An 8,833-nucleotide genomic window follows, 5' to 3' on the forward strand; every position below is an offset into this window, starting at 1 on the left:
TGAGGCCCAGAACTCTATCCATTGCACTACATAGCTGCCCCAGTATTAACGAATAGGTACTGCCATCTACTTTGGTGCTGTATTCTAAAGACCATGTCCTGCTTTTTCCATCTGACTTGCTGCAGAAACCTTCTCTACGTGTTGTTGCCCCTATTAGGTATGCTCCTACAGAGCAGGGACTATCTTACTTTTCTATTTGTATCACCAACACTTAGTCCAGGGCTTTGCATATAGTAAGCACTTAAATAAAGGGGTTTTTTCATTAATTTTATTCATGTGATTTAAATACGAGTAAGGGGTCAACAATGGTACCAGTCCTTGGTGACTGGAAAAATGCTGGTGCCCTTGACAGAAATGAGGATGCCGAGAAGCAGGAAAGGGATGTTTTGAGACTCATATTAGATAAATGGATGTAAAGAACTTTGTAGACCTTAAAGTGCTATATAAATGCCAGTTTTTTGTTGTTATTAATGGTAATAGTATCAGTTATTATCCTTCAGTTACTAGGCCTTCATTCTGGTGATGACTTCATTCTCTGGGCCTACGAGTACATTCCTGCTGAGCTCAAGCAATATTTATAGAACATTACACAGGTATGCTGGTAAATGTTTAACAAGCAGGTTCTCCAGGCCAGGCTCAGTGCAAAGTATGCATATACATATTAAAGTTTAATCTGCATTTTTAATACTTTTGTGAGTCTAAATAATTAAGAAAACAATAAATTGTCTCTTTCTGAGGTGTAAATGCTCACATTGAGAATTTAATAATTTGTACCCTTGAAGAAGGAAAACTTTTGGAGAGAAGATAATTAGTTAAATTTTGGACATATAGAATTTTAGATGCATATAGAACACCAAGTTTGAAATATTATCATCATTAGTATTGTTTTTATTCTCATGCTCATATTAATTGTAGTTCATTGACAAATCATTATTCTATCCTTGTTCAGGCTTTTTCTTTTTTGTTCTTCACTTGTTTCAGCCCTGTCTGAATCTTCATGACCCTATTTGTGTTGGGGTTTTTTTTGTTTGTTTGGTTGGTTGGTAAAGATACTGGAGTCATTTGTTGTTTACTTCTCCAGCTCATTTTAAAGATGAGGAAACTGAGGCAAACAAGGTTTTAAGTGACTTGCCCATGGTCACACAGCTAGTCTGAGCTGGCTTAAAACTCAGGAAAAGGAGTTTTCCTGACTCCAGGCCTGGCACTCATCTACTTTGCCACCTTGCTGCCCACGCTCTTTCTTAGGTAGATAATATAAAAAACTCACATAAAGTCATCTGTTGTAGACTCACTGAAATCATCTTTGGAATAATCCCAGTAGCAGACTGTGATGGGGATGATATGTAGTTCATCTTTTTCCCACATGGTTTTGACTTCTTCCAGTAGGTTTATATATTTGAGAATTCCTCATTAGAGGTAGTTTGATGGTCACAATAATTACAATTTACCATATATTGGACCCATGACTCCATTGATGTTGGTGGTGCAGTGGATAGAGTCAGGAAGATCTGAATTCAAATGTAGTTTCAGACACTCTATTAGCTGGGTGACTCTAGGCAAGTCCTTTTAGCTCTGCCTTGATTTCCTCATCTGTAAAGTGGACATAATAATAGCACCTTCTGCCCAGGGTTATTGTGAAGATCAACTGAGATAATATTTGTAAAGCACTTAGCAGAATTTCTGGCACATAGTAAGTGCTATATTAAGGTTAGTTATCATTATCATTATCATCATCACACATGAAATTCTTGATGAAACTCACTCTACCAGTGCAGGTTAGTAAGTGTTCTGAAATTTATCATTTTAGAGATTTGCTTGGGGCTTGGAAAAATTAGAAAGACAACTCGCATTGGATGACACAGACAATATGTGTCAGAGATAGAACTTCAACCCAATTCTTCCTGACTCAGACCCTGTATCTCTATCCACCTTGACACAGTACTGCTTTCTATAAAATATTTTAAAATTATACAAATTTGAAATAACAGCAGTATTAAAACCTAATCTAAGATGCGCATACACACATAGGCACATATTAGTAACATCATCAGATGTGGCAGTCAGGATGACTTCTATAAGGTGAGACTTAAGTTGGAACATAAATAGAGCATGATTTTTCAAGTCATTAAGTGGACGCTTGAAAAAAGAGGGCATCTCTGCCAAGACTTTAAATAAAGACATTTGAGGGTGCCAGCTGCATCAACGCCTGGATGAAATAGTGGGAACATTGGTTATTGCTTTTTTTATCTTACTCATCTACCATTCTAAGTGATGCCAGGTAGACTTGTTAGTTGAGTCCAGGGGAATTTCAGCATTGCTCTGAAAGAATGATTTCATTTTGTGGTTTACCATTAAAAGCCTCCAGGATAGAAAGCAAACAATGGCTTCAGTAAAATGAAAGGTCACATAAGGTAGTGAAAAATGATGGTCCTAAGAAGAGTATTAATTTCTGGTAATCTCATTATCAGAAGGAATGAGAATTGAGTCCCATCTTGAGACTTGAGAAGTCAATGCCATGGTAAAGTATTTGAAGATGAATAAGAGACTGTAGTCCATTTTCAGCTTTACAGAAACCATTCCATTACACTTCATCGTTTTCACATCTCCTGGTCCCAGAATCTTATTTCCGTAAAGCCACAAAAATGCCCTTGAGTATCTCACCTTCAAGAATGAGTCCCCGTGCATAGTTCAGAATACAATTGTTCTTCTCTTTCTTTGAAACTGGGTATACATTACCACAAACTTTTGAAGTGAGAAGAGGGATGGAAAAAGTGGGAACAATGGAGAAAGTGATTTGTTTTCCATTAAGGCAGATAATGTTTTAAAAAATATTATGAATTTATAAAACCAGAGGCTTTAAGTAATTTTAAGAAAAATCTGCATTTTGGGTGTATTTCAAAACTTTAAATGATCTGGGATTTTTAAAAATGTGAATACTCCTTTTACCAAGAGCCCCAGGATAGCAGCCTGTCCTTATCCTAATAGATGGTTTCATTAGTTGTTATAAAAGTCATTACCAAGTTGGCCAAACTTTGGGTTACAATCCTCTCTGTATTCAGCAAGGCTGTAATTTGGTTAACATTTTCCACAGTGTACGTTCTGCCTTTGAATAACTATGATCAATTCCAGGCAATTAAAGATATAAGAAAAAGACTTTAGTGGAAGGTAGGACTGGGTGGATGTATATGCAAAATTCTGTGTCCAAAAAAATGTGAAACCATTTCAAGTATTTTGTATCTTCGTGAAAACTAATTGGGGTATGGTGGAATTAAGTAAGCATTGATAGCATTGCTGATAGAAGAAAAAATAAGGAAGTAGTTGCTTATTTAAGCAAAAGCTAACTGATGAACAATAGAGCTCATTTAGTGTTAGTCCTGAAAGGGACCTTACTAGTAATTATCACCTGGTTCAATTCCCCTCTTTTATGATAATAAACAGTATCTATTTAGGGCTGGAAGGGATCTTAGAGGTAATCTAGCCCAGGGCTTTTTGAACTTTTTCCACTGGGTTACCCCTGTTCACCCAAGAAATTTTTACGTGACCCAGGGGTATATAGGTATATAAAATAGGCATACAAATCAAACATTTACTGCTAATAAATCATAAAGAAATGTATTTTAACACAATTCTTTGGTGTACATATAATTTTACCATTTATTAAAGATGAAAGTAAATTTGTGTACTGATGAGATGAATGTGCTTATTAATTTTTACCTAAAAAATTGTATCTTGGAGAAATATTTGATACTGTAGGATGCAGAGCATCTTCAGTGTTTTTCAGAGTTGATGAATATTTTGATTTTATAATCATCAATGCTGAGAATGCCACTTTGCATAAATACATAGTACGAAATGGCAGAAGTATGTTTAAGGCCATTTCGGAGATTGTTGCAAATTCCGTACTAATCCCAAGCCAAAATTCATTTAATGATTTTTTTTTAGGAAACTCAAGTTGCCTGTGTCACTTGATAACTCTGCCAATTCTTTTTGAACTTTTAAAGGCAAATGGCTGACATTTTTTTATTTCAATTGAGCGTAGTTTATGAGCCCTACTTAATTTTTTTAGAATCAAAATTTGAAGGGAAGTATTTCTAAAACCGTGTCTCCAGGCACTGCAGATGATCAATTATAACTCTTACAATTAAATATTTGTGAAGTCTATTTTCAATTACAAAATCATCTGTAGCTGTAAACATTTTTAAGAACCATTTCCCACCCTCTTCTTCTATATGTTAACTTTTTTAAATTAAAATTTTTGTATTTATTTAGTATTTAATTTTCCCCCTGTTACATGTGAACAGTAATTTTTAATATTTGTTTTTAAAATTTTGAGTTACAGATTCTCTCCCTTCCTCCCTTCCCACCCACTCATTAAGACAAGTAATTCCATATAGGTTATATATGTGTAGTGATGCAAAACATATCCATAGTCATGTTGTGAAAGCCTATTCCCCCTACCCTCCTTTATTCTATTCTCTCTCTCCTTTCACCCTGTCCCTCCTCAAAAGCGTTTTGCTTCCAATTACCCCTTCCCCCATTCTCCCTTCTCTTCTATCACCGCCCCCCCAGCTTCTCTGATCCACTTCTTCTATTTTCCTATAGGGTAAGATAGAGTTCTATACCCCATTTCCTGTGTATCTTATTTCCCAGTTACATGTAGCAACAATTTTTAACATTCATTTTTTACAACTTTGAGTTCCAAATTCTCACTCTTCCTCCCTCCCTACCCACACTCATTAAGAAGGCAAGGAATTTCAATATAGGTTAATCATGTGTAGTCATGCAAAATACTTTCATAATAGTCACGTTTCCTTTCACCCTGCCCCTCCTCAAAAGTGTTTGCTTCTGATTACCCCCTTCTCGAATCTTCCCTCCCTTCCATCACTCTCCTCCTTTATCCCTTTCCCTTCCTACTTTCCAGTAGTGTATAGATGTTATTCCCTCCTTAAGGCAATTCTGATGAGAATAAGGTTCACTCATTCCCTTTCACCTCCTCCTCTTCCCTTCCACTGTAAAAGCTTTTTCTTGCCTCTTTTATGTGAGATAATTTATCCCATTCTGACTCTCTCTTTCTTCTTCTCCCAGTACGATCCTGTCTCACCCCTTAATTTTACTTTTTAGGTATCATCTCTTCACATTCAATTCACCGTGTGCCACTGGCCCCCCCCCCCCCCCCCCCCGTCTCTCTCTCTATAATATATTCCCTCCAACTACTCTAATACTGAGAAAAGTCTCATGAGTTATAAATATCATCTTTCCATGTAGGAATGTAAACAGTTCAACTTTAATAAGTGCCTTATGATTTCTCTTTCCTGTTTACCTTTTCAAGCCTCTCTTGAGTCTTGTATTTGAAAGTCAATATTCTATTTAGCTCTGGTTTTTGTCAAGAATGCATTAAATTCCTCTTTGTCATTGAATGTCAATTTTTTCTCCTCATGGGTTACACTCAGTTTTGCCGGGTAGGTGATTCTTGGTTTTAGTCTTAGCTCCTTTGACCTCCAGAATATCATACTCCAAGGCCTCTGACATACGTTAACTTTTTAAATAAAACTTTCAGTTTTATTTTTTAACATAAATATAAGTGTTTTCTTGAAGCAACATGTTTAAATCATTGAGTTTTTGAAAATATCCAACAGATAACATAGTTTTGAAAGCCATAAGTTATTATGAAAAAAAATTAACAAAATCTGATTTCTACTCAAATAGTTTCAATAATCTCCCTAAACTTTGCCCTCTTGAGAGCCACCTTACCTCTGCATGTTGCTGGTCAAAAGAGAAACAGTTACTATTGGCATTCACTCCGAGCCAGGAGGGCCCAAAATGTAGCCGTTCTTGGGTTGGAAACTATTGTGGTCCAATCTGTCATCTCCAGAGTGAAATGGGTTTAAGGTTTGGTCTTTGAGAAGAGACACAGACAGAGAGGAAGAGAAAAGGCAGGCAGGAAGAAAGAAAGACAGGAAAACAGGAAGGAAGGAAGAAATCTAGCCAGTAAGCCTCAAGTTAACTGGCAAGCTTCTGGCTGTCAAAATTTACCTTCCTTTGGAGAGGGAGGAGAGGAAGAAGATGAGCTGAGTTATCCGACTGGCTGGGTCCCCATTCAAGCAGCTCAGACTACTCACAGGTTGTGTTTGTCCTTCATTTTTGAAGTAACTGTTTCTCTTTTGACCAGCAACCCTCAGGGTCTTCCTCTCCCAGTTTGAATTTTAAGGTGCCATCCCTTGACTCACTTCTTAAAGAGGCCTATTCACTGAATGGGCATTACCTCACTCAGTGTGAGAACCTGAAAAGGCTTTGGCCTAAAAATGTTATTTGCTCTGCTTATATGATTTCTGCTTGTAATTTCTGTTTGTGTTTTCTCTGAAGTTCAGGGTGCTGACTTTTTCCCCTGAACTAAGTGAATGAGATAATTATGTTTAATTAAAGTGAAATTGTAAACCCCTTAAAGTTGCTTTCATTAGAAAAGCAGATCAAAGACCCTGTGCTAGCAGACCTCCTGTGTGCTGGTGTTATTGGTCTTATACTTTCACAGTAGCTGCTAATAACATTGTTACAGTCTTACACTGCCCTTCTCACTCAAATCAAAGTCAACTGCAAGTCATGTCATCATTTTCCTGATGTCATGGTTTTCTTCAAAAATGAAGCACAAACACAACAACTTCTGCATGTAGTTAATAAGTTTTTGTAATTGGAGTCCAAGTCTTTCCAAAGGTTTGAAAACAAACAACTGTTAAGGGTACAGCTTTTAATGAAGTTAATGATTTTGATATTATCTTGAAGCAAAACATCTAACTCTGGTGACATTCTTTTGGCTAAGAGTGCGTCCCGATGGATCATGCAGTGAGTAAAAGTGATAACGTTCTTTCCCATCATTGCCCCAATTTCATCTGTATATATTTCAACACAATTTTTCCTCTATAAACCCTCATTTGTGAAAAATTCATTGACTTTAAGATATATATGTATTTTACATATTATTGTATTATATTTATATAATTGTATTTTATGCTTATATTATATTACATATAATTATATTATTTATTACATATAGTTACATATTATATAACTATATTATAATATTTTATATTATATATTATACTATATATATTTTAATAGCAGCAGGTAACAAGTGATCTCCTATTGAATAAGATTTTTTTGTAAACTGCAAGTAAATACTTTTCATTGGCAGCAACAAATTTCTCAAAAGCATTGTTTTTCTTTATTTGAAGATCTTAAAGTCGTTCAAAGTATTCCTTTGGTTTATTGCAGTATGCTGCATGCTTGATATTAAGATGTCATTTAAAGTTGGTTGGTTTCATGCTCTCCATAGCCAAAACCTTGTTACAAATTAAGCAAAGAGGTTTTTCTACACCATCATCATTATTGGAAGCAAATCCATATTGCAAAAATGATTCAACATAATTTCTTTTTCTTGTCAATTTAGGTATACTGCAACCTGGTAGAACGCTGCTGCATTGTCATCAGTATTTTTACCTCCTCTGTCTAAATTTAGCCACTTGTCCATAACCAAAAATATTTTTATCAGAAAATATAAACAAATATTACTAATAATTTCTCAAAAAATACTAGCTTTAGTTTATGTTTGTACTAGATTTTAAAAATCAGTGTTCACACTTACATACAGTGTGAACATACAGTGGTGATGGTGGAGAAATATTATTAAAGGACTTTTGTCTTGCTGCAGCTAAACACTTATGTTTCCATAAAAGAAGGCGATAACAGCAATTTAAAAAATCAAACATTCTAACACAATACAATCCAAAGATATACTAATTTGATACTTACATGCTGAGGAATGACTGTAGGAAAATATTGAAAGTTTATTTTCTGTAATTGAACTATTAAGTTTCTATAACAGCAGAAAACTTTGTATGTACAGTAAAAACACTGCAGTTCATAACATACAATAGTCTCGAATACGAAGCAACATGTTTCTGGCAGTATTTGTTGGCATTGCGTGGTGTGACTGCATGCACAGTGCAAGTACACATGTGTGTTCAGAACTAAGGCTGCGGTAAAGTTGCACAATGCAACATGGATAAGCACTGCCAGAAACACATTGGATTCATTGTGTGTTTGATTTTGAATTAATTTTTGATTGTTATGCATTTAGAAACCTTTTACTGTTGCCAGATTTTTCGTGACCCCCCCATTCAGTTATGCAACCCCACACGGAGTCATGGCCCACAGTTTAAGAAGCATTGATTGTAGCACAGCAATCTCATTTTGTGGAGGGGGAAGTGTGGCTAGGAGACTAATAAGTGACTTGCTTAAATTCAGTTTACATGGAAATAGACTGAGCCTCTGAGAAGTTAAGTGACTTGCCTAATCAGGCAGCTAGTACTATAAGGATTGAGCTAGGATCTGAACCCAAACCTTCTGACCAGATGTTCTTTTAAAAATTATATTTTTTTCTTGTATTTTTTTTAAAGAACTGTGATTTCCTTGGTTTAGGACAGTAATCTCCAAATATTTTTGATTGTGCACCCCAGTGGTAGAAGAAATTTTGCATACAAATCTCTAATATGTGGTTTAAAATATACACAAAAATATAAATTTAAGAGGATGAGATAAAAATAATCTAAGTTTTATTTTTTATTATATTAAACAATACAAACCCCTTATTTGCTCTTATAAAATTATTGCTAACATCATCATCATCATCATCATCATCATTATTTGGAAGAGGGAGGAAATCTTAGTACAGCTGAAAAAAAACCAGTTGTTTTCTATTCCTGTTTAAAACTGAAGGGCTGTGTTTAGGGGGTGGAGAATAGTAGTATGATAGTCATTTCCTTTACCTTTAGAGATGGAC

Source organism: Trichosurus vulpecula, chromosome 9, assembly GCF_011100635.1.
Source record: "Trichosurus vulpecula isolate mTriVul1 chromosome 9, mTriVul1.pri, whole genome shotgun sequence".
Classification (NCBI taxonomy): Eukaryota; Metazoa; Chordata; class Mammalia; order Diprotodontia; family Phalangeridae; genus Trichosurus; species Trichosurus vulpecula.